General features: G+C 43.8%; 1 protein-coding gene across 3 annotated transcripts in view; it reads right to left on the bottom strand.

Moving 5' to 3' along the window:
• BMPER (BMP binding endothelial regulator) overlaps positions 1–27,545 on the bottom strand; it is a 291,522-nt gene that overhangs the window by 244,854 nt on the left and 19,123 nt on the right. The window lies entirely within an intron of this gene.

The raw sequence follows: 27,545 nt of genomic DNA, 5'->3' as shown, positions 1-27,545 counted from the left end.
GAGAGAGAGAGAGAGAGAGAGAGCAAATTCTTCTCAATGAGAGAAAATGGTATTCCTTGAAAGAGAGGGGAGGGAGGAAAAACAGAAAAATCATTTTCTTTTAGGGGACCCCTGACCATTATAAAATGATACTGGGGGGGGGGAGTGTGACTTCTCCCAAGCCAACATTACTCTTTAGTAGACTAGAGAAATGATATTTGTTTAATTGAATTTCTGCCATTTAGGGTACCTGGTCCAGGACTTCCTCAGGAGAAAAAAATATTTGCCCATGACAGTCCAGCAGTCCAGCTGTTTAAAGTTCCAATCCAAATATCAGCAAGGATGGAACTTGACTGGCTCCAACCAAGAAAAAACCATCATACCGAACAAAGACATACTGGTCAGGTTTTTAGACAATGACAGCCCCAGGGTGCTAAAGGATCGCTGTTAATGAAAGTAGGGAGGGCTTAGTTTACTGTCTGAAAGGCTAAAGTGTGTGTGTGTGTGTGTGTGTGTGTGTGTATGTGTGTGTGTGTGTATGCACACATACACATATATGTATGTGTATATATGTATATAAAGGTATATGTGTACGTATGTACATATTTCTATATATACATATATATAGGCTAAAGTATGTGCACACACACACGTACTTTAGCCTTTCAGACAGTAAACTAAGTCCCGACTACTTTCATTAATACGTATACACATACATACATGTACACATATACATATGTATGTGTACATATATATTTTTTCTAATCTGACAAGGACAGCAAGCATGCTATGTACCTGTATGTACATTGTGTGCAGAGAAGAGTATTGACAGTCCCTAACAGCCTGCACATCTCACATTACTGCATCTCATTTGAGCCCCAGAACACTCCAATGCAAAAGGTTTCCTTATGTCCATTTTACAGATGAGGAATCTGAAGCAGACAGAGGCTGAGTGATATGTCTGGGGTCACTCAGCTAGTAAGTGTTTGAGGCTATATTTGAATTCAGGTCTTCCTGACTTCAGACCTAGTGCCCTAGCCACTGGTCTATCCAGCTGCCTCTTACTATCTCTGCAACTTGTAGGCTTAGAGACTTGCCCAGGGTCTAAGGCTGACATTTAAACTGCCATCTATAACATGTTTTGAAATTTTCAAATTGTTTTACCTACATTATCTTTCAATCTTCACAACAGCCCTATGAGGTAAACAGGTCCATTTTTCAGGCTGGGAAACTGAGGTTCAGAGAAGCTCTGACTTGCCCATGGTCATAGAGCTGCTAACTCTAACAGACAAGGCATTCTTGCCTCTGAAACCCAACACTCTTTCCACTGCACTGTATATGTATATGCTCACATACTAAAATCCTAATCTTGACCTTCAATTTCAGGTTGGCTTTTAAGTTACTAAACCTGCCTCCTCCAGCTCTGACCTTTGTTGCTACCCAGTACATTAAAGAACAGGTATTGATTAACTGTCCATACTGAAATCAATTTAATTGATGTTAGCATTTATTAACCACTTACCACCTGCAAATGGCCTGTGCTGGAGATTCAAAGACAGATTGGCAATGGACTTACTCTGATGAACTCTGTAACTTTCCCATTCCAGAAGTGCAAAAGCACATGGCTGATGGTCAGAAGATGGGCCCCCAGCCAAGGACAGGTCAACCCTTCTTTTGCCCATTTGCAATGAAGCGAGCACTAGAGGACTTGGGTTCAAATCCTATTTCTTCCACTTCACCTCTGTAGGTCTCAGTGTCCTCATCTGTAAAAGACAGGGCTGGACTAGAAGTCCTCATAGGTCCCTGCCACAATCCTAGCTCTGTATGGCTTCTGATTCTTTCACTTTCCAGGGGCACACAGCCTGAGATACAAGGAAGATTCATTTCAGACCAGGTCCACTTGGGAAGACAACTCCAATCCCAGACTCCAAGAGGCAAGAAGGAAGGACATTCTAGGACAGGACCCATACCTTCCTTTATTCCCCTCTCCCTCCTAGTCCTGCCACCCCCACTCCTGGGGAAATCTACTATACTCCGATACAGTCTCCTGGGTCTGAATGAAACAAGCTTTCAGAGTAGCCTTTCATAGGTCCCAGAACAAAAACCCATCAACCATCAGAGAGGTCTCTTGGCAAACCCAAACATACCCCTGTCAGCCAAAGTCATCCCCTAGTGTTCAGGGAATTGAGGCTGTTTCACCTGGAGAAGGGGAAACTTCGGGGGACCTAACCATTCTTTCCATGTCTTTGAAGGGCTGCCACGTTAGACTTGGTCTATTTTGGCACAATGGGTAGAAATATCCAAAGGGTGAACTGAGGCTTGATCTAAGAGAAGACATGCTAGCCCAAGCTGCTTCCAGAGATCATGGATTCCTACTCCCTGAAGGCCTGTGAGAAAAAGTTAGACGGGCATTCCTTCAAGTACCATGGAGAGGGATTCTTGCTTAGATGTAAGCAGGACCAGATGACCTCTGAGGTCCTTCTGAAATTCTTTACATTATTTTGATGCTGCCACAATTTCCCAAAGCCTGAGGAAGCCTATGCCAGGACTTTACCATGCCAATGGAACCCTCAAGGTGCCTACGGGTTGAGAGCTAAGTAGCTAGAGCAGTGGCTCAAATTCAAATAGAACCCGGGCCACTAATCCATAATAAGGAACCCTGCAGGCCTCATATTGACTTAGTTTTTTTTAATGTGATATTATCTATATTTGATTGTATTTTAATTCATTTTGTTAAATATTTCCCAATTACACATTAATCTGGTTCAGGCTGGGCTCAGGAGCGTTTGACACCTTTGGAGATTTGGAGTCAAGCAAGGAAGCTCTGAGTTCAAATCAGACACTTGTCTATTGGCTTTGTGACCATGGATGGACACGTCACTTAATGGCTCTGAGCCTTAGTTTCCTGTTCCATTAAATGGAGATAGTGCTACCTACAGTATCCAGCCATCCATCAATTAAAAAACTCTTATTAAGTGTTTACCATGTGCCAATTTAGGAGCTGGAGAATACAAAGGAAAAAGCAGATAGAGGCCCTATCCTCAAGGGACTTCCATTCTAAAGAAGGAAACAACATAAAGATGACTAGGTCCTGATTAGACAGGGGTCATCTCTAGGGAGCAGCACTGATCAGCAGCTGGTGGACCAGGAAAGGCCTCCTGCAAAATGTGGAACTACAGCTGAGACCTGTCTCCTAAGTCTGCTTTGAGGCTCATCAGAGTCCAGGATGGAAAACACTTTATTGTGATGGCTTCCTGAGGCGTGTCGTTTGGATAGTTTAGGGACGGGCCCCGGGATTTCACTGGAATAGGGAGATCCAGGGGAGGAAATTCCCTTTACCAATGTTGGGGGCTCTCCCACTGAAACTTAGGGTCTTGGAAAGCTGCCCAGAGCACTGAGACTTGCCCAGGGTCACACAGCTAACTAGAGTCTAAGGTCTTTTGAATATACTTCTTATCATCTTGAAGAATGATACTCAAGAGCTCCCCAGTATCCTCAGTTGCCTGTTCCCTCTGACTGCAGGACTGATGGGAAGGGGGGCCATGAGCTCCTCTCAAGGCCTCCCTCTAAAGATGGGCTCATACTTTTTTGGCCAACTCTTCATTTCTCATCAGTTGCTCTTCATGCCTCCACTCTGGGTACCCTTGGGCACTACTCTTCTCCCCCACTTTCCAGCTTCCTTTTGTGTGTAGCCTTTCCCCATTAGACTGTAAGCTCCTTAAGGGCAGGGAGTCCCTGGTAGATGGTGCTAAATAAATATTTATTGATTATTGACAGTCATCTGTTTATTACCTGGCTTTCCTGGTTACTCTGCACAGCAGCCTGAAGCTTAGGACTTTTCTTTGAACAGGCAGTTTCCTTTCCCTTCTTCCTCAGAGTCTCTGCCACCCAGTCAGTGTTACTGGGTCCTGCCTCCCTATCCCTACTCTGCCAATAGAACACTGAAGCTTCCAGATCCTCAATCAGAGCCCATTAATTCAAACACAGTTTGTCTTGGAAGGGGGTTCTTAACCTGATGTCTGTGAACTTGCATGGGAAAAACTTACATCTTTATTTTCACTAATCTCAAACTGAATATGTGTGTGTGTGTGTGTGTGTATACATACATACACACATATATTTTATAGATAGATAGATAGATATACATTTCCTTCTATTAAGAATTTTTTTAAAGCATAATATTCTGAGGACTCCTTAGGCTTCATGAGACTGTGTCCATGACACAAAAGAGATTATGATGGATAAAATGATGGACTTGGAATCAAGAAGACCAGAGTTTAAATCCTGCCTTAGATACTCACAAGCTGTATGACCCTGGGCAAGACACTTACCCTCAGTTTCCACATCTATGAAATGGGCATGATGATGGCACCTGCCTCACAGGGCAGGTGTAAGGACCAAAGAAGACAATATATGTCAAACACTTTAAAAATGTATATAAATGCTAGCTCATGTCATACCCATGGCACAATAGACAGAAATCTGGTCTCAGAACCAGGAAGGTTCTGAGGTCCAGTCCTGCTTCTGACACATGCTTACTAGGTGACCCTGGGCAAACCACCTCTGTCAGTGCTTTACACACCTCGCTAAAACCATAAGTTTCCAAGAAGGTGCTGATCTGCATTGATTGAGTTTCCTCATCAATAAAATCCCAGCTCCAGTCTATATCCTAATCTGATTAGCATCACTCAGGCTCTGTCTTTACCCAAAACTCTAGGTCAGCCCTGGGAATGCTCTCAGATGTTTGCTAGGGTCTCGCTGAGCAGAAAAGCTTTCAGGGAAGGACTTACTGGTCAGAAGGGCCCCACAGTGTGGGAAGTCACTCACTGGGACCTGATAGCACAAAAGAGACACACTGCTCTTAAATATAAAAAAAACAACTGGCTAAATTAGAAAGCTGGGAGCCAGTCAAAATCCAGAGTAGCACCCCTCGATCTATAATAAATAACTTGTAATTACAGCTCAACACAACATTTGCTTTAACCAGATGGCCCAGAGAGTCACATCTGGATGAATTTATTTATTTATTTGTTCTCTGTATGGGTGCTCACACAGACATCCAAAGGAAGACAAACTACATCTGAGTAGAGGGTTCGGTTCTGGTGTTGGGGGTTTTCACATGGCACCTGGACTTGTGTATTTCCCAAGAACAATATAGAAGAGTCCAATCGCATCGGGTTTGGTTTCACTCATGACTGTTTGGCCCAGATGTGAACACAGTCAGAGCCTCAGGACTTGGAAGAAATGGGAAAAGCAGATAAGGAGAGCCTTCAGGAAGATGATAGTGACAGGGGGGTCTCCTCTTTGTCTTAACTGAGCACAGGGACCATAGATTTAGAGGTGAAAGGAACCTCAGAGACTATTTACTCCAATCCCCTCACGTTACCGAAGGACTCAAGCCCACCAATTTCAAAATCCAATACTTTTCTCTACTAAAATACCCTGGGATTAATTAACACCTCCTTGGCTTTCCTATGGGACCAGAATCCTCACCTTTAACTGACTACTGTTTGGTGGGAAGCAATGGCCCAGTAGACAGACCCTCCTATGCCTTCACTTGGTTTCCTCATTTCATCTCTGCCCCTTCCTACCTGGCTAACCTTGGGCAAATCACGAAATCTCTTGGGATCAAAGTTTCTTTATCTGTGAAATGAAGATAAGATCACCCCTAATGTTCCTTCCAGCTCCTATAATCACAAAAATGCCAGGCATGGTGATATGTGGGAAAAGTTTCCAGATTTGGAGTCTGAGGACCAAGGCTTAACTCTCTGCTCTTCCACTTATTACATTATGTGATGTCGCTTCTCAGAGGCATAGTTTCCTCATCTCTAAAAATAAGTGTGTTAGACCAGGTGACCTCCAAGCTTTCTCCAAGTTCTAATTTCATGAACCCATGAGATTTATGGTTAGATGCGGCAATTCCCCAAGGGAAAGGAACAGGGGTGCCATCTTGAATAAAAATAATGACATTTAAAAGGGTAAGACATCACATTGAGGGGAGAGGAGAAGGAAGGGAGACTTCACAGACATAAAAGGGGCCACAATCTAATTCAACTCCCTCATTTTTACAGAGGTAGAAACTGTGGTTAAATGATTTGTCCTAAGTGAAACAGGATTAAAATAGGAAGCAAGGGCAGGATTTGGGCCCAGGTCCTCCAATGCCAAAGCCAGAGCTCCTTCCATTGTACCATACATACACTCTCTCTCTCCCTCTCTCTCTCTCTCTCTCTCTCTCTCTCTCTCTCTCTCTCTCTCTCTCTCTCTCTCTCTCTCTCTCTCTCTCTCTCTCTCTCCAGCTTGAATGTCTGTGATTGCAGCTCCATAACTCTGCCAGCTTAGGGCCTGCTTCACTTCAGCATGCCTGGGTCTCCTCCTCTGAGACTCAGGCTGGGAAAGGTTGTGGCTAGATCCCATACTCCCTGGGGATGCCTAGTGCCTTTATAGGAACTTCCATTCCTGTCGAGTAACTGTTATAATAAAAGCAGAATCATTCAAATGAGCAGCTTTGCGAGGCCATTACAAGTCACTAGGAAATGGAAAGTTTTTAAAAGCATAGGGTTTTAAAGACCAGGAATGCTGAGCCCTGGGTTTTTGAAGAGTGTCCGGGGGAGATAAGGTGCCCACATACACCTCCAAGCCTCTCTTCTCAAAGTACTGGAATAGAGTCCCTGGGGCTGGGAACTGAGCTCCCCCTTTCTAAACAAGCAGAAATTAGGGTCTGAACTGATCAGCATTTCTGCAAAAGTCCAGTGGGCCAGCCTGTCAGTCAATGGGGATTTGTAGAGTGGTCCCCTGTCTTCCTTTCCCGACAAGCCTCCTCCCCTGGAGTTTCTCCTCTCTGAGGACGGCCCATATCAAAGCAGCCCCTGTTTGAGGCCTGTCCTTTGCCTTATCCTGGAACATGGAGCAAACCATCAGCCCCCAAATGTTGCCTCCTGTGGCCCGTGCAAGCTAAGTGCCAACATGGAAAGGGGGGGGCAGAGAGGGGAAAACAAAATCTCTGAATGTCTGGCAAGGACGACGAACGGGGCCTCGTGCCAAACCACAGCCTCAGACAAGCAGCCAGCAGCCTCCAGGATTCCCCTCACCAGCTCGCCTGCTCTGTCCGGGGCTGGCCACTGGGTGGCAAAAAGGAACCCTGTTCTCCTGGGCCCACGGGAGCCAAAGCTTCCCACTCTTCAAGGCCGAAGTCTGGCCTTTGAGACTATCGGCTCAGAAGGGAGAAAGCCCCTTCCCCAGAGGCCGGGGGGGGGGGGGAGAGAGAATTCAATTCTCTTGGAACATCAACCTTTTCGAAACAAGAAAAAGGGCTCCTTAATGAGATGCGCAGTGTTACTTAGATCCAGGGTCCTGTCAATGCTCTTTCAGAGGATGATTCCATAGCTATTCCTTTTGTTTTTCTTTTTAATTGAATGTGGAAAGCATTGTCTAACATTTCATTTACTAATATAAAACCAAAGAAAACTTCGGAGAGAAAACAAAGAGGTCAGGTAATAGAATAGAGGGAATGAGGAGGAAGAAATGTCAACAGAGAAAAAGAAGGGTTGTTGTCCACAAGGAACCCGCCGTAATGGCCTCAGATATTAATGAAAACCAACTTCTCTGCCCGTGGATGCCTCCATGTATGTTTCACAAGGGTAGAAAAGTGATGTGTCACCAAAGTCTTTACATTTGGTAGATGCCGGGATTTTTCTCTCGTTCACAATTTTTTTTAAATAACTGATACATTTTTTCCCCAGTACTCCAGTTATCCCCCCCCACCTATAGTATTTTCCCATTAAAAAAAAAAAGTTAAGCAAAATCATCCAAGAAAGGGGTGCAGAATAGTCCAGTGGAAAGAGTACTTACAGTCCTGGGACCTGGGTTCAAATCCCTTCTCTGGTCCTTGCTTCTTGTCTAACCTTGGGGCAAATCATTTAACCTCTCTCAGCCTCAGTTTCCTTATTTATAAAATGAAGCCCTAAGGTCCTTTCTACCTCTAAAGCTATGAATATGTCTAAGAGTGACCACATAGATAATACGTGGCTTTGTACTCTTTAGTTTACTGCTCATTCAGAGGTAGAAGGGGTACATGCTCTTACTGCAATCTGGAACCAGTGTTGTCCACTGCCCTGAACTGGGTCACCTTCATTTACATTGTCATGTCACAGGATGTCCAATTTGGATGGGCCTTCAGGGCACCTCCAGTCCAACTTGTACCTGAACAAGAATTCCCCTGCACACACACAATGTCCCAAACAAATAGCCATCTACCCTTTGCTCAGAAACCTTAAGTGAAAGGTTTCTAGCTAGCTCCTGAAGCAGCCAACTTCACTTCAGAATAGCTCCTATTGTTGGGAAGTCTTCCCAAAGTCAAGACTAGATTTACCTCTCTCTAACTCCCATTCATTGTTTTGGGTTCTGCCTTCTGGGGCCAAACAGAACAAGTCTCCCCCATTTTCCTGGTGACTTCCTCCAGTTACTTAAAGATGGTTCTCATGCCCTTCCTAAGTCTTCTCCAGCCCTGGTTCCTTCAACCATATAGCACAGACTCCAGGCCTTTCATCATGCTGGCTGACCTCAATTGGACTCTGGATTTTCAATGCCCTTCCTAAAATATGTCGTCAGAACTGAATACAATCCTTCAGCTGTGGTCTGATGAGGGCTGTCATCTCCCCAGTCCTGAAGGCTCTCTTAAGGTAGCCAAGATCCCATCATCTTTTTTGCATGCCAATTCAAGTTTCATTGTTTGATGTTGAGCTTGCAGTCCACTACGGAAGGCCTCCAGAGCTTTCTCAGCTGGCAAAGAACCCTGCCTGATTTCAACATCTGTGTGGGAAAACCCTTTGGTGGATTAGAGCCTTTTAGGCATCAATTTGTCCTAATGAGTCTTTTTTTTTAATTATGGGATCTGATGTTTGCTACTGTTTTTAGTTACATGATGGTGAAGATAATCATAATAATATCTAGAAGTCACATAGCACCTTAGATTTGTAAAGCACTAAACAAATGTGATTTCACTTGAAGACAGAGCCTGCTGCAAGAGACAATTATCTGGCAAAGCTCATCTGTTCTGTTCCTTTCTCATGCGTGGGGTTTTTTTGTTTTTGTTTTTGTTTTTTTTATCAAACACACCCTGGAGCCCCGTGCAGGCCATTCAATTCATAGTGGTTTGGTAAAGATTTGGTAAACAACAGACATGTTCTTTGTTGTTGATGTCTCTTTCACTGTCTTTTTTATATAATGGTGCCATACTTAATCTATGTAATTCTCTTGGAATCTTTCTTTCTTTGAAATAGCTTAAAAATGGGTTTTCTGAGTGCCTTTTGATTTGGGCCAACTCCCTATTGGTTTTCTCTTCCTTCTTTCTTCCTTCAGGACTGAAGGTCACTTCATCTCCTTCCATGCCACTATTCTTTCTCACATCACATAGCAAGTTCTGAAACTCATAGTGATTCTAGCATCACTGCTGAGGCAGACAGAAGAATGGAAGAGAATGGAGCCAGTGGCCAGAATTTTGGCACATGGGAGACATTGGGTCTAAGCTGTCACCACTCCTATGCCTGGTTGAAGCATGTAAACCGTTAGAGAAGTCAATGAATTGAAAGCCTGGGCGTTCAAAGTCAGCGTCAGCAAGGAAGGCGATAGAAGAAAAGGCTCTTAGACAGGTAATGATTTTATTGAGGAAGAAGAAGAAGGGCCTGGAGGTCCCAAGAGGAGAGCCACAAGGATCTGAGCAGGATGGAATAAACATCCGGGAAGGAGAGATAATGGGTGAGTCATGGCAGTCACTGTGCATTTTCATCTCTTGTTCTGAATCCCAGCATTGCCACTTAATTACAACCTGTGTGACCCTTGTGGCAAGTCACTTGACCCCTGTGTTAATCCCCTCAGTTTCTTCACCTATAAAATGGGGATAATAACAGCACTACCTCACAAGGGATCAAATGAGATAATAGATATAAAGCACTTTGAAGACCTTAAAGGTGTCTATAAAATGCTAGCTAACGAGCCCATTAATGTTGAAGCTTAGGAGCAGTTAGTTTTCACAGCTACAAGAGAAAAAGGAACTTGGAGTGTACAAAGATCATAAATTCACAGACTGAGGACTGGAAGGTCACTTAGAGAACATCTGGTACACCTCCATTTTATCGACGAGAAAACTGAGGCCCAGAGAATGACAGTACTAGATTTTTGCTTTGGAGAATGATGCTCTCCATTTTAGGTAAGATTTCCATAAAGTCACAGAAGTTCGGAGTTGGAAGGAAACTCAAGAGCCATATAGTCCTACCTGCACCCCCAAAATGGATGCCTTTGCCAACAAAGAGAATTAAAAGTCATCCAGCCACTGCTTTAAAACCTCCAGTGAAAGCAGAACTCATTCCCTCCTGGGGCAGCAGCCCATTCCAATTTTAGGCAGCTCTAACTGTGAGGAAGTTCCTCCCAACAGCAAGTCTAAATCTGCCTCTTCTGTGCCCACTTCTGCCTTCTGGGCCTAAACAGAGCATGCCAAGTCCCTCTTCCATGTGATAGCTCTTCAAATACCTGAAGACAGCTGTGAGTCTTCCCTTCTCCAGACTAAGAATCAGCAGGTCCTCCAACCCATCCTCATTGAACTCAATGCCCTTTGCCACTTGAGCTAACCTCTTCTGAGTGCTCTCCGTTTTATCAAGGTCCTTCCCAAGGGATGGCGCACAGAATGGTCCAGATGAGGTCTGACTGACCCTCTTGATCCAGGCCATAGACCCATTAACTAGCCTTTCTGGCTGCCATATCACACTAGCAACTCATTGAGCTAGAGGCCTATGCAAACCCTCAGATGCTTTCCTGACAATCAATCCAGAAGCATGTATTAAGTATTTACTGTGTGCCAAGCATTGTGCTAAGGGCTAAAGATACAAAGAAAAAGTGAAAACAGCCCTTGCCTTCATGGGCTTCCATTATAGGGAAAGACAATATGGACATAATTAGGTATGGCATTTATCAAATGCTCTCTATGCCTCCAGCACCGTGGACAGATGCCAAGAAAGGCCAAAACAACCCCTGCCTTCAAGGAGTTCACATTGAAATGGAGGAGATAACATGTAACCAGGTATGTTGGAGAAGGACATGGCAAACCACTGCAGGAGCTCTGCCAAGAAAACCCCAAATGGGGTCACCAAGAGTCAGACACCACTGAAATGACTGAACAACGAACTACTGGACTGTACGAGACGCCTACAGAGTAGATGGAAGCAAGTCTGAGGGGGAAGGCACTAGGGGGCCTAGGAAAGCCCTCCTGCAGAAAGGGGACTTGAGGGAAGTCTTCATCATGATCCTTTTTCAGAAGCTTTGCTAAAATCTCAGAAAATTGTGTGGGTAGCTGTCTACCGAGGTCGGTAATTCTCTCCCAAAAAAGCCCTAAGCTCAGACCAGCATGACCTCTTCTTGGTGATCCCTAGCTGGTGCTTTGGGATTGCTGATGTCTGCCCAGATATTCACTAGCCAGCTCTTTAACAGCACAGTCTAGAATTTCCCCAAGAATGAAAACGAAGCTCTGTGCTCTAGAATATATAGATTCCATTCTCTTCTCTTTCTTTTTTTTTTTTGAAGATTGGCATGTTTTCCCACTTTCGGTTATTTTCCCATATTAAGAAAGGCTGCGTGTCATAGTGTTTAAAAGGCCAACTCTGGGAGACAATAGACCTAGGGGCAAGTCCTGCTTGACACACACTAGCTTCTGCACTGACGGAGTGTTCACATCTGTGATTTCCCACACTGGCGAAATCACAGAATGAGAGAGGAAGAAGAAGCTCTGAATGCTTCCACAGAGGAAAGATATGTGCAACAATCCATTTTCTTTCCAATAATAAACTCCTCTGGTAGAGAAAAAGTACCACCTCTGGGCTGAAAATTTGCTAAAAGGATTCATCTATTTCTGAATTTCAACTCATCAAGGAGGATCATCCCTGTCAGGAAGCCTCTCATTTCTCATTTGGTTTGGGGAAGAACAATGTTTACACTGTGACCACCCTGCCCCAACTCCCCAAGAAAAGAATATATATATATATATATACACACACACACATATTATGGGCTTGTCTACATGCATGCTTTCTCCTGGAAAAGTGTAAGCTTCTTGAGGGCAGGAACTGTCTTGTTTTTGTCTTTGTATCTCCAATGCCTGGCATAATAGTAAGCATTTTAGAAACGTTCAGTGAATTGAATTCAATTAGGGTTGAGATCTGTCAATATCATCCAGCCACAATTTCATAGAATTAACATGGAAAAAGTCTTCTAAGAACATCGTACATTTTACTATGTTCCATCTTGAGAGTGTTCTTTTTTCCTTCTTCCTTCCTCCTGCCTCTGCTCAGCTAACCTTTACCCACGAGACCCAGACCCTGGCACAGACTAACTCCTTGGGCTGAGCCCAGAGTGGAGACCGAACAAAGCTCCCCTTGAAGGCAGGCCATTTTAAAAGCCTTTACAAAGCCCACTGGGCCCCCCGAATTATTTTGCAACAAGTCATATCCCATGAAGAAATTCACTTCTCTGCAACACAACACAGAGTCAGATTAAAGAAAAAGGCAGGGGGTTAGGGGGAAAACAAGCAGGATCCCTGCTGCTCTGTCTGGCCCTGCTCATGTCTGTTACTACCCATAACCTCGACAGAAACTATGTTCTAATGATAGACTGGCCTAATACATCACTAAGTGATGGTGCTCTCATGCTAGTCTCAAAAATGTGACATGTGCCAGGAGAAGCAACAGGGAATCAAGGAGAGAACGCTTTTATATCGCGATCCCGAATTTTTTTCTTTTTTTTTTTAATGGGTTTGAGTTCCTTTTGAAGAATGAAGGGGAAGAGGAGGGAAGCAGGCTTTTGGAGGAGGTTAAGAGATAGTCTTTTCTTTCTCCTTTTGGGAAGGATGGGGATAGGGGTAGGTAGGGTTTTGTTTTGGTTTAGTTTTTTCCCCAAGGAACGCTCAGAACAAAGCACTAAGAATCCTCAGGGCTTCCCGGCCGCTAAAATACAAGTTATGATTTAAAACAGGCAGCTCCTCGTTCTGTTTAATCCTATCTTGAAACAGGACCAAAACATTCGAGATGGCAGAGTACATACAAAGGGAATAACCACCAAATAAAAATAGTAGCCGGGAAAAGTAGCAGCTGCCTGTTTTCCGTTAAACTGTACACAGAGTAATCAAAGAAATCAAAAATAAAAATAAAGCAGCAGGGGTAGGGTGGGGTGGGGATTGTGGCTGGCACTCGCTGCTTTAATGGATCCGGAGCTGGGCTGGATACTGACCCAGCTCCAGGTTTCAACAGTGAGGTTGCCTGTGATGGATGGAGCGTTGCGAGAAGAGACATTGGTTCACTGCAACCACACTGGACTAATGGGTCCCAGAGGCAGGTCAGAGAAGAAGGGTGGAGAACGTGTTGCCAGCTGAGTCGGGGAAGGAAGCAGATAAGTGAAACATGAGATGGGCAGGCATTCGGTGCCTCCTTCTGCCCCATCTCGTCCATTTTCCCCCTCCCATCTCCCCAGCACCAGGCCCCTTCCCAACCAGATTGTGACAGCTGGGTTAGAGTTGTGTTGAGGAGGACCACATGTATCTGTAAGGGGGGGAAAGGTGATAATCGGGGTCAGGTAGAGTGTAGCCCTTCAGTGGCCTGGGAAAGTGGCCTTGGGTCTCACCCAGCCCCTCTGCTTACTTTACACTGCTGAGTGCCCTTCAGCACTTTGCAAAATTATAAATCAGCCCATTTCTCCAACCAAAAAAGGTTTCACATTTGCACAACACTTGGGAGTGGGAAAGAAGGGCTCTGCACCCTGTTCTGCCCCCAAACAAACAGTGAGCCTCGGCTCTGAAGGACAAATCTTGACCACTAGAGGTGACACAAACAGAGTGATTTGGTTACTACCTTGTTGCATTGTACACATTTTAATATAGTCTTTATTATATATGTGTATATAGAATTGATTTATACATATATAAATGTTAAACATAAATATATAGATATAGACATATAGATAGGCAGACAGACAGACAGATAAATAGATAGACAGATGGATGGATGGATGGATGGACTGATGGATAAAGACAGGAAACTTCATTTTCAAATCCCTGGTAGGAGTGCAGGCTGCCGCTAGTACCTATTCCTACCTAGAGGTCAGCCAACCTCCCATTCACTCAGGTTCAAACCCTCAGAATCCTCCTCCACTCTTCACCCTCACTCACTCTGAACACAACAGTATCCAAGTCATCCACGCCCACAGCAACTGTCCAATCTGTCACTTTCTCTCCACTCACATCTCCACCACTGTATCTCAAGCCACCATCTTCCCATACTGAGACAATTACAAGCCTTCTAATCGGCAACAGAGACATTAGCATATCACTCCCCTACACATGAAGCTTTCACCGCTCCTCAGCATCTTTGGAATAAACTAGATCCTCCTCTGTTTGACAGCTAGATCTCTCCATGAGATGGCTTGAGGCCCATTGCACGTTCCTCCCTTCATGAACTCCCCCAGAGGAATTCTTCTCCTTGCTGTTTCCCATCCACAACATCCCCTCTCCTGCTGTTTGGTCTTTGTACTGACCATCACCAGGGCCTGGAATGCTCTTCCTCTACACCCCAGTTTCCTGGAGACTGTAGCTTCCCTCAAGACTCAGCTCAGCTGCCTCCTTCTATACAGGGCCAGGCCTGATTCCCTCCGTTGTTAGGACTCCTTTCGCCCAGAATCACAGTCTACATATTTTCTACTCACTTAGCTACGTACATGTAGTTCCCCGCAGCCAAAAAAAAAGTAAGCTCCCTGAAGGCAGGGACTGCTTTGGTTTTTTCCTTCTACAGTGTTTAATTAGTATTTGCTGTTTAATTAGTATTTAATTAGTATTTGCTGAACTGAACTGGGTTAAATTGAGAGCTGGGGGGAAAAAAAGTTTTTTTCTAACCTCCCCTCCCCCAACTAAAGCAACTTCACTGGGAAATTACTGCCAGAAAGTCAGTGAGCAGCATCTCTCTGACTTCTTTTTTCCCAGTACTTTGCCCAAACCAGTGTAACACAGGATGTCCCAAAAGTTTTAATGCAGTTTTAAGCAATTAAAGCTTTGGGAGGGGGGGCATCCTATACATTCAAAGCAGGCCCTTTTACTCTAAAAAGACTTTGGGGAATACTCTGGACCCATTTACTCTGACAAAAGACAAAACAGAGGACATTCCAGATCAAGGAAATGTAATGGCTCCAGTTGCCTCTCTTGTCATCCCCAAACCACCAGCAGTGGGAGGATGAGGAGGGGTAACTCACAGTTCTTCATATTCTCTGCTTTGTGGGGTCAGCCACACATCAAGAAAGCATTTGCCTTTTCTCTTTCCTCATCCATTGAATGAAGGAAACTCGATGGTCTCTGATGCCCCTTCTCCTTCTATTCTGTGATCCTATGAGTCACCCTGGACTGATCACTTTAAGCCATCTGGGCCTGGGCTTTCTCGCCTGTATAGTGAAGAGGACGGACTATGTAACCTCTGGGGTCCCACTGAGCTCTACATCAAGGGTCCCATGATGCTGCCATCTTTCTTTGAGGCTCCTGGAGGGTCCCTGGTTCATGATGTTGGATAAATACCTATGAAATAGTAGACTTCTCACAGGCTCCACTGCCTTCCCTGCACTGTTGGGAGTTTAAACAAACACCTGATCTTGACAAGTACATGGAGCTGATGCCAAATGAAAGTAACAGCATCAAGGAGAGCTCACAAGCCATCTGTTATTTTGACAAAGTAACTTTTCAGCTACCAATGAGACTCTTGAAAATTCATCGAAATAATAGGCCTTGGCCATTAGAAGTCACATCACCTATCCCAAGGTCTTCTAGGGCAGAAATCAAGAACTGTTTCAGAGCTGGATCCTGTTATTATTGTTTCGGGATAGCTACAAAATACATAGGGTGTATTGGGTACCATAAAGGTCTCGGCTAGCCATCATATTTGTGATGGTGCTGATTGCAAGTGGCATTTTGTTCACCCAATAAATAAGCCTTGCAGCTTCCAGAGGAATGGAGAGGAGGCAAGAGTATGGAGCTCTTCTGGCCAGAAAATCACTGCAGTGTAGAAACAGCCAGAGCTGGCTCCTCAGTGGGGAGTTCTGTTTAGCTTAAGTTTGTCCAATTCATTCATAAGCAATGGGTTCTTTCCCCAAGACCTTCCCAAGGGCCACAGGCAGGTGGAGGAAACAGCTAGAAAGGTCATATGTTTGTTTCCCACGCTGAGAACACAGCTCAGCATAGCAATGTCTCTCATCGTCATCAATTAACATTTAATTGAGTACAGGTTACATGTTCTGCATTTGCTTGGGTGCTGTTCAGAAATTAGACTTGAAAGCAGACCATATAAAACTGGAAATTCAGATATGCCAGAAATATCAAATGATATCCCCAAATCAAATCAGAATACACATAGGAACATGCATTCATTCAGATATGTATTAAATATCTATTACAAGGAATAATAGATAGTCCTAGAAGAAACTGCAAAAAAGAACAAAGAAAAATTATACTTATAAAAAAGATATACTTAAGAAACACTTGGTCAGCATCAAATACTATGAGATCAGTAACTAAGGTGATAGCATTTGGATTGCACCCCAAATTTAGAGCACTTGTGGTCCTTTAGCAGTATGAATGTAACCAAGTTCTCAACACCTAGTTTTATATTTATTATTAATTAGGATGGAAACTCCCAGGTAGCTTGCCCAACTCTGCTCCCCTTGAAGGGAGTGGCCATCCCTGTGGGGGAGTCTCTCCATGTCCCTGGATCTCAATCCCCAGGACAATGTCAGGAGATGGAGTATCCTGAGTAGGGAAAAGCAAGGAGGCCAATGTTGTGGGATCACAGAGTGAACAGAGAACAGAGGGAGTAGAATATAAAAAGACTAGAAAGGTAAGAAGGGACCAAGTTGTAAAGAGCTTTAAGAGAATATTTTAAATTTGATTCCAGAGATTCCACTATAATAATGAGCTTCTCGACATACAATCCTAAAAGGGAAATGATTGCTATAAGAAAAAAAAATCATTAGCCTCCTTTGGACAAAAATCAATTGATCAATAAGCATTGATTAAGCACCTACTATGTGTCAGGCACTTGCTGAGTGCTGAGGCTACAGAGATAAAAATGAAAGCTTTGGCACATAGCTCTTTGGTTGTAAACTTGACTTTTTTCTACCGGAGTTAATTTTCTGCCTTTAAGTATTTTACTGATGAATTTGGGCACATCAGAACCAATGGGTGCTCATTTCCCACCACCTGTATTTAGTACTCTCTATGTACTGGGTGCTGAAGGAGCCACAACAATGGATCCTCTCAAGAAGCCTGTAATCTAGTAGGAGAGAGAAGTCATGCCCACAGGTACTTACAACATAGTAAAGGATGTGATAAATAGCTTCATGGGTCACCTATTTCAAAGGACAATTCACTGGCCAGACGTGGCTTTAAGGGATATCTTCAGGAAAAATATTATCAATTAAGTAGATGGGCTAGTCATATGGTGAGAAGGGGAGTCATATAACAGATGAGTAACCTGAATGCTGCTCCGGAATCCAGGAATATAAAAAGCTTTAGAGGTACAACTCAAGAATGTGGGTTGGGTCTGATCTTTGGGAGATCAGTTAGGAAGTGGACAAAAATCACACAGAATGGGAAGGCATGAACAGACCATCATCCTCACTGATGATGGAATCAAGAATTTCACTGAAGTAACAAACTCCAACTTACATTTTCATTGTTGTGATAAATGGCAAAAAAAAAAAAAAAGCAAAACTAATGAGAGTTCATAGGAGTGAGGAATCAGTGTGGATTGTTGATTGATTGATATTATATAATACATTCCAAATTCTCTTGGCATAAGTGGACCTACAAGTGGCATGGGGCTTAGAGATATTTGCCAACAGTGACCTAGCTATGGTCAGATTTGGCTTCTCCATCTCAGTGTCTTGGTATCTGAGTGTGGACAACTCCACTCATCAACACATACTCAGTGGTACTTAATGTAGATTACCTTAGAGACCAGCAGACAGTGGGAGAATAAACTTTACTGTATTATCTGAATGTAAGGAGGGTTCTCAGTTCTAAGATATCAATATCTCTATTCTATCATTATGTGGAATTCCCCATATTCTTCCTTTCCTGGTTTTTTTTTTAAGTTTTAAAGTGGCAATTTTCAAACTTGCAAATGAAGTCTCTGAATTTTCATTCCAAAACTTCAGCAAAATTTTTCTTTTATATCTATCCATATCCATTTATATTTCAAAATTCTCTCTGAGAGTAAAGAATATTTTGAAATAATGTCAATCAGCTAGCAGCAGCTTTATTTACATCTTTTGTGAGAGATACCTTTTAAACAGTATGGTAGTAAAATGGCGGATAGGGCACAAGATATGAGTCAGACTGGGGTTCAAGCCCCACTTACTCAAGGCTTCCAACTTTTTACACCTCTGGCTCCTCATACTTAAAAGGGGAAATAAAAACACTCTCATGACCTAGCTTATAAGGTTGATTTCAGAAAGCATTTCGTAATGTTTGAAAGCACCACAAAATGTGGGCTGTTACTTTTTCCATTTAAAATATTACATTAATGACTTGCATTTTTGTTGAAATTTGAGGCTAGCAAAATGTTTTTCCCTCTATTATCACATTTGATCCTCACAATAACCCTAGGAGGTAGATGCTATTGTTATTCCTATTTCCCAGTGGAGATGACTGAAGCTCAAAGTGATTCGATGATCTTCCCAGGTTCCCACAGCCACTAAGTATTTGAGTTGGGATTCTAATCCAGGTCTTCATCTACCTAATTATCATATACAATTTTCAAATAAAATTGATGTCAGATATGGAAACTACAATCTATTTTTGCATTTTCAAAAATGTATTGACAAAAGAGAAGTACATGGAATTTTGGTGAAATGTTCAAATTAATCATTCTCTGAAAGAATTAATAGAATCCAAACATCCTATTCAACAAGCATTTATTGAGCACCTACTATGTATCCAAGATACTGGACATCTCCCCTAGGCACTGGGGATGAAAAGATGAAAATGGCCCTGTCCTCCAAGAGCTTACATTCTGTGAGGGGGGTGGGGGTGGACCCAGGTATGAGTTTTTTTTAAAAAAGCATTTGAATTTCCATTTGTATATAGGAACATATAATTCATAGTATGTATCTATCATGTTTCTCTTTAGATATATGAGAGTACATGTGTGTATGTATGTAATACATCTAAATGTAGCAGTGCAGCTGGCCTAGGGGCAAATTTCACAAATGAAGTGAGGGGTTGGATTAGATTATCTGTAAGATTCATTTCAACACTAATTCTATGATCCCACAAAGGCTAGAGCACAGTGATCATTTGCATTTCTGGCCAATGGAGAGAGAAGAGGAGACAAGTGGATTTCAGTAATGGCAGGACAGGTCTGGTCCATCTTAGCCAGGTGGCCTATGGTAGCCTCCGGCCTCAAGCGACCATTGGCAACTGGGAAGGGAGGCTGAATTCTAGAAGCTACTGAATGAAGAAACGCATGAGCCCAGGAGTTCCAAACACCATATTGATAACTGATTGGTAGACACTGAAATACATTATTTTTTATTTGATTCAGTGATTTTATTGATATAGGAACCTTCCAATGGTTACATTCTCCCAACCAAGGCAGACTGGCTCCTGGAGAATTGCACTCTGAGATTTTGTGGACCTGGCACTGAGAAATTAAGTGACTGGCTCAGGACCACCCAGTTAGTATCAGGAGCAGGATTTGAACCCAAGTCCTTTGCCTCCAAATAGTAATAGCTAGCATTTATATAACCCTTGCTATACTCCAGGCACTATCCTAAGGACTTTACAAACATTATCTCATTTGATCTTCCCAACAATCCTGGGAGATTAGTGCCATTATTATCCCCAATTCACAAATGAGGAAACTGAGGCAGACAGAGGTTACGTGACTTACCCAGACTCACATAGCTAGTAAGTGTCTGAGGCCAGAGTTGAACTCAGAACTTCCTGACTCCAGGCCCAGGGCTCTGTCTCTTGTTCCACCTATTTGCAAATCTTGTGTTCTACCTACCACCCTCCTATTCTCTGATCCTAGTAAGAATTCTGGATGATCTCTTATTGACAGGGACCATTGATGACCCGTAGGCATAGCGGTGTTCTCCTAATGCTTTGATGCCCCAGACCAGAAGGGATGGATGAGGGGATGGTTTCAGTTGCCAAACAGACAAGGCAGGATGAGTCTTAGTCAAAATAAGCCATTATTGGCTCATTTTATTAGCCTGTGGTTCCACTGTTTCCCATCTCAGACCATAATATCGTCAAGATAATGGAAACCCACAAACCCGCCATGTATTTTTCTAAATCTTTTGTCTCCTCAGTAAACACCAAGGCTGGTTAGCTTTTTATGTTTTAAATTAATTGGATCCAGGTAAGTGCTCTTCTTTCAGTAGTACTAATTAACAATTATTTATTAATTATCCTTTCCTCACTAAGTACTCACGATCAACAGACTTAACTCTATCATTCTTTCCAACTAAAGTAAGACTTGAACTGTCTCTGAGTCAGGATTAAGAAAACATGGAGTATTTCAGGAGGAGCCAGAATCTGTGCTTTCTAGTAAAGGAGACAGGAACTTAGCCCCTTTGGGAGTCTCTTACATGATATGACTGAGGCAAGTAAATTGTGCACCAGATGGAGTGCTAGTCCTGGAGTCAGGAAGATCTAAGTTCAAATTCATCCTCAGACACTAGCTAGACAAGTCCTTTCACCTCTGCCTTAGTTTCTTCATCTGTACAATGGGGATAACATTACATACCTCTCAGAGTTGTTGTGAGGATAAAATGACATATTTGTTAAGTGCTGTATAGATGCTAGTTATGAAGATTTGGAAGCTCCTATGCCCCTTGATATCCTCACCTGCCCCAAATCAGACCAAGAGAGGATACTTAATATTCTAGAAGGAAAGATATTTTTGAAGTTCCCTGATTAAAAGAGAGTCTATTATCTGGAAGAGGGTGTAGAATCATAGGATCTAGAACTGGATAGCATCTTAAGACTCATTTAGTTCAAACTCATTTCATTTTACAGATTTTTTACACTTTACATTTTACAGGTTAGGAAACAGAGGTTGAGAAAGATGAAGCAACTTGCCCATGGTCACACAGCCAGAATTTGAACTTATATTCCCTGACTCCAGATAAAGGAAGAGGAAGAAGAAAAGGAGGAGAAAGAGGAGGACTGAGAGGAGGAGGAGGAAGGGAAGAGGAAGAAGAGGTAGAAGAAGAGGAAAAGGTAGAAATGGAAGAGGAAGGAACTAAAAAGAATAAAAAGCATGTTATAGTCCACCAAGAAATTCAGGGGTGGAGGGAAGGTAAGGGAAAGTTAGAGAAAAAGACAGAAAAACACACAGAGAGACACAGAAGAAGAATCTAAGAGAAATAGGGCTATGACAGAAATTTTAAAGCCAGGTCAGTCCCTCAGCGCTGGGTGGGGTGGTAGTCTTTGATGAAGTGCTATGAAGGAGAAGAAAAGGAAAAGCAGAAAATAACTGCTATTTGGCTTATCCTTATCTCAGTAAGGGCAAGGGAGCAAAGGGATGAGAGAGGGAGGGGGGCTTAGAAGTAGCACTCACTGACAGGTGTCTATCACCCAGAGATCAAAGATCTCTATCTAGGATGTCAGGGCTCCCACAGGGTTTGGCTCTCTCTCAGCATCTAGGATCCAGCATTTACTCCCCAGGTTACAGTGACTTCACAATCTTCTCAGTTACATTTAACAAACATTTGTTGTCTCTGAAATATAGCCCCCTACCCTCATGAAGCTTACAATCTGGTTCAAGAGAATGTGACACGTACACAGGTACCTGTAACGCACGGTAAATGTATCAGAAGAGTACAAAAAAAAAAAAAAAGAATCTCATGACATTGTTACCAAAGCAGGAAGATCAAAGAAAGTCAAGCATGGATACGGCCATGTCACTCCTTAGCTCTAGAAGCTTCGATGACTATTATCTCTGGGATAAAACACAATCATTCCAGCCATTTTTTCCAGGAGACTTACATATTACTCTCCTACATTCCAGACAAATCAGCCTGCTCACTCTTCCCTTGAGACAACATTCTACCTCCTACCTCTGAACAGGGCATTCTCTGTGCCTGGAATGCTGTCCTTTCTCACTGTCTTGAAGAATTTTTAGCTTCCTTTCTCAGGCCCAGCTCAAAATCTGTCCCTGATAAGGGAGGGAGCATCCCCAGTCACTAGGGCTCTCCCGCCTGCTACCCAAATACGTTGTGACATTGTTTCCCCTGTAGTTGGTATGTAAGCTCCTTCGGAACAAAGACCATTTCATTTTTGTCATTGTATCTCCTAAAATAGAGCCTACCACATGACAGATGTTCAGTAAATACTTGTTGAAGGCTTAATGGAAAAGGTGGGATAAAGGGTGCTCTTTAAGGATGGGTAGGAAGTAAATAGGGCAGAGATGCATGACACAGTGGGAAAAGCTCCCACCTCTGATGTTTACCGCCTGAGTCACCTATGAAGGTCATGTAACTTCTGTGGACCTCAGTTTCCTCCTCTGTAAAATCAGGGTATTGGACTAGATGCCTCTGAGGTCTCTTCTAGCCCTAGATCTGTGATCCTGTAGCATTCCAGAGAGAGAGAACAGCACGATCAGAGGCAGAAAAGTCCAGGGAACAGAAAACAGTCCAGTTTTGACCACAGCAGATGCCATACAGAGGAGAGTTGTATTAGGTAAGGTGATACCAGATCTTAGAGGGTCTTTAATGCCAGGCCAAAGATTAGCAATTTAATCAGTGGGCGATCAAGAGCCAGTGAATATTTTCAAGCAAGTGAGAAGTAAGACCAAATCTACACATAAGGAAAAATTAGTCCATCAGTGTCATGACAGTTATATTGCAGGAAGAAGAAGCCGGAGGAGGACCCGGTAGGGGCATGGCAGGAGTTCAGCTGGATATTGATGAAGACATCTTACTAAAGCAGTGAGAGAGGAATGCCAAGCAAGGGCAAATCAGAGCCCATAGATGAAGACCGGAAAGGATCTCAGAGGCCATGTACCTGGGCCAAGGCCAGTGTTCAATCCACTGCACCTCCCTCATTCTAGAGATGAGGAATCTAGGAATGGGCCCATTTAATAAAATATGAAGGGCGGCCTATATAGTAGGTGCCAAATAAATGCTTGAGGAAGGGAAGAGAAGGAAAAGGGGAGAGAAAAGAATAAGGGGAAGGGAAAAGAGGGAAAGCAAAGGGGAAGGGGAAGGGAAAGGGCAAGAGAAAGGGAAGGGAGTGGAATGGAATGGAATGGAATTTCCTTAGGTCTCACCCTCCATTACAGGGGAAGTAGAAAACAGCTGCTCACCATCTTACATCTTACCATGAAGCCGAACCCTAGAATTGTGGTGAAGCTAAAAACCTCTCAGTGTGGGCAGCTTTTCCCCGTGACTTCAAAGCCTTCCATAAGAACGTCTGGATTCAAGTAAAGTCACAAAGTTTGGTTTGGTCTCTACATCCAAAATGTCTTTGGTGTGTACAGAGTCCAGGGCACTTTGCTTGCCTGTATTTGAGAAAAGGGGGTGGGGCAGGAATGTGAAGGGGAGAGTGGTTTAACCCTTTCTCCAATGGAATTCAGAGCCTGGACCCTAACACTTAAGATTCCTAGAACCCTGAAACCAGACCAGAGTCAAGTTCAGGAATGATCCGAGCCAGGAAGGAAGCTGACGCCTGGACAGGAGAGGCCATGAAACGGGTGAAGGCCAGAGATATGTCATACTTTGGGGATTAGACCTCTACTCTATTCTGTCTGCTAATAAACTTAGGAGATTGGTGGTGTTGTTATGAAGGTCACCAGCCTCCCCTAAATAACCTTCTCCAGGCCCCATCCCTACCACACACTGCCATTGTTGAAAAACCAGTGCCCATCTGCCTGTGTGCCATGGTGGTAAGTAAGCCTTGTCCTCCTAAAGGTCCTGGTCCTGGCCTTTAACAGCTTCCATGGTTCTTCCCTGGACCCCTTCCAAGCTTCTCTGCATCTTGTTCAAGTTACAAGAACTCCAAACTAGACATGAAACACTAATAAAGCCCTGGCCATTTCAGTGGAATTACCTAATGCTAATCAGAGGCAGTGTCCATATAATGGATGCAGTGTGGGCCTTGCTGTCAGGCAGGCCTAGGTATAAACCCTGCCCAAGGTCACACACTTAGCTGTGTGACCCCAGATGAGTCACTTAAATCCTGACTCTACCATTTCTACTATCTGTGTGGCCCTGCAACAAGTCATTGGGCCCCTCTGAGCCTCAGTTTCCTCATCTGTAAAATGAGATAGCTGGTCTAGATGGCCTCTGAGGCCTCTCCCAGCCCCCAAATTGATGTATGTCACTTCATCTTGCTGGGTCTCAGTTTCCTTATCTGCAAAATGGGATAGTTGTCTAGATGGCCTCAGAAGTCCCTTTCAGCTCCAGATCCATAAGGATACTCAAGAGGACACACTGGAGCTGAACCAGAAGAATGTTGATGAAGGTTCTATGAGTGTGTGGGTAGAGAAGGGACTTCCCTGGTCCTGCTCACCGCACCCCCAGGATGTGGGATGTCCCATTCCTTGCCTGTGGGTCTCTCAGACATCACAGGCTCCCAGCAGGACTCCCATAAAAGCAGAGGCACTCTGCCAAATGGCTACATCTTCCCGACTCACCCAGAAATGGCCCCGAGTGAATGTCACGCTAGCTGGGTCCTACAGCTGTGGCCCATCATAGACAGCAGGAAACCAAGGCTATTCCTGGGAGAGGAGTGGATGTCTCTGTCCCACCCTGGGGCATGGGGCAAGGCAGCACCAAGACAGCTCCCTGAGGATTGCTGGAGGTCCCCAGGGAATAGCCATCCTCAGCCGCTATCACAAGCCCAAAACTTTGGGACCCAAGATGGGCTTTGGGGGCCAGAGTCCTGCTACTAACTGCATCACCACGGGAAAATGGAGGAATTCGGGGGTTGGAAAGGGCCCTCAGAGATCATTAGCTCCAACACGCTCATCTTACAGATGAGCAAACCAGCATTGAATGACTTATCCAAGGTCACACTGCTGATTAGTGGCAAAGTCCAGGATGCTGGGTATTTATTTCTACATGCTTCCTTTTCCTCAACTATAACACAGGGACAATAATAATAAATGAGACAGCAGATAAGTGGCATGGATAGAGTACTGGACTTGGGAGTCAAGAAGACATGAGTTGAAATCTTGTCTCGGACACTCTCTAGCTGTGTGGCCCTGGTTAGACAAGTCATTTAATCTCTCTGTGCCTCAGTTTCCATAACTGTAAAATGAGTATAATAACAGCATCTACCTCACAGGGTTGTTGTGATGATGTAAAGCTCTTTGTCAACTTTAAGGCACTATATAATTGCTAGTTATTTCTATTATTAATTGTTGTTGTCAGTCATTTTCATTACATCCGACTCTCTGTAACCTCATTTGGGGTTTTCTTGGCAGAAATATTAGAGTGGTTTGCCATTTCCTTCTCCAGTTAATTTTACAGAAGAGGAAATTGAGGCAAACAGGGTTAAGTGACTTGTCCAGTGGTGATCACACCACTAGTAAATGTCTGAGGACAGATTAGAATTCAGGAAAACGAGTCTTCCTGTGCACTATGGCACTCCCTAGCTGCCCCAATTCTATTAGTAATGTACGGTCAATAATATTTAATTCCTACCTCTCCTCTAAGCTAGAAGCAAAGTGGTCTGCCACTGATTGTGAATGGCTGAAGAAACATGAGGAAATCAGAGAAATTTGGCAAGATTTGTATGAACTGATGCAGTATAAAATAAGCAGAACCATGAGAGTAATGCGCCCAGTGACGCCAATGATGGAAGGGAATGGAACACTTGGTGAGCTACGTTCAAGGTCTACCAATCACGACTCTGGAAAACAGGCAACAAAGAAGTGGGAGAAGTGGGAGAAGTGGGGGACTAGAGGTGGAGAAGGCGGTCTATTTGTTGCTGATCTTCCAGGAAGGAAGGAGGGAGGGAGGGAAGAAAGGAGGAAAGGAAAGCAGGAAAGCAGGTAAAAAGGGAATGAGGGAGGAAGGGAAAGCTGGAAGGAAGGAAGGAGGAAAAGGGGAAGGAGGGAAAGAGGGAACAAAGCAGGGAGGGAGGGAAGGAGAGAAGGAGGTGACTTTGAAGTCAGTAGACCTGATTTGAATATGAGCTCTACTACTAACTATCTATTCATCCATGGGCAAGTCTTTCACCTCTCTAAGCCTCAGTTTACTCATTTGTAAAATGAGGGTTTAACCTAGAAGAATATGCAAAGCCCTTTCTAGTTCTAACAGTCTGGTGTGCTGCCTTTTGACCTGCCAAACCAGACTAGATCTTTAATTCCTTAAATGATCTAATATCTTTGCTTTTTATATCTAACTGAAGTTTTTCTTGCTGCCTTTAAACTACACCCCACTCACACACACACACACACCCCATTACTCTGTAACTGGATTTACAGGAAACTATTGTCTTTACTCTCCCTTGAAGGAATCTTCCTTGTCTAAATACATATTCCCACAAGAGGAAGCTATTGCCATCTGGTTCATACATCTCAACATCCACCTGATGAAAAGGGAGACAAAGAAAGGCAAGCCCCTGGTAAGTAATCCCATCAGGGAGGAGAGAAGGAAGCTAAATCATCAGATGGGAGCTACCCACTAACCAGAGGACACAGACAAGATCAGTCTTGGGCTCCCTTATCCCCAGTCCCAGCATTCCATCTGCCCTCCCTCAAATTATGTTCCAAGTTGAAAAGTGTTCACTCTTCTTGTTGACAGGAGTGAATTCCCATTAGGGCATTTCTTCGTGAACCATGAGGCTTTGGGGCTGACCTTTTCTGTGTCTGACTAGCTACTAGGACTAGGTATTCTTAGCAACTGAATGAGAGGAAGATGGTGGAAGAGCACAGGTGGGGGTGTTCACCAAAGAGAAACTCCAGCTGTTTTGGCCACAACTGGGTTAGAGAGGAGAGGGAGGGAGGGAAAGGCAAAGGGAGAGGGAGAGAGGGAGGGAGGGAGGAAGGGAGAGGGAGATCAGCACAATAGAAAAGAACAGCAGTGATGTACAGGCACTAACTTTAGGGCAGGGGTCTTCAGCCATTTTGTGTCTTGGTCTCCTTTAGAGATCTGGGGAAATCTATGGACCCCTCCTCAGAATTAGGTTTTTAAATGCATAAAATAAGATACACAGGAATGCAAAGGAGGCCAATGATTTGGAAATGCAGTCATCTAAATATTTAAAATACAAAAACACAAGCTCTGCCCTGGGCTGCAAAGCCCTGCTTTAGGCACATGGTCACTGCCCAGTGTGTGTGCGTGTGGGGGGCAGGAAGGAACCTGTCAAGTGAAGTCTCCTCTGGGACCTGGCACAGGTGCTTCTTCCCTCCTCCTCTTCCATTTGATTCAGCAAACTTCATTCAGGTCTCCTGGGTACCAGACACCAAAAACACCAAGAGGAAGAAAAGAAGTCTTTGCCCTAAAGGCAACTAGAGGAAGGGTAACCAAACCTGGACCTA

Source organism: Phascolarctos cinereus, unplaced genomic scaffold, assembly GCF_003287225.1.
Source record: "Phascolarctos cinereus isolate Bilbo 61053 unplaced genomic scaffold, phaCin_HiC Scaffold_4;HRSCAF=312, whole genome shotgun sequence".
Lineage (NCBI taxonomy): Eukaryota > Metazoa > Chordata > Mammalia > Diprotodontia > Phascolarctidae > Phascolarctos > Phascolarctos cinereus.
The sequence above is the reverse complement of the archived record's forward strand: the minus strand, read 5'-3'. Positions and strand labels throughout refer to the sequence as shown.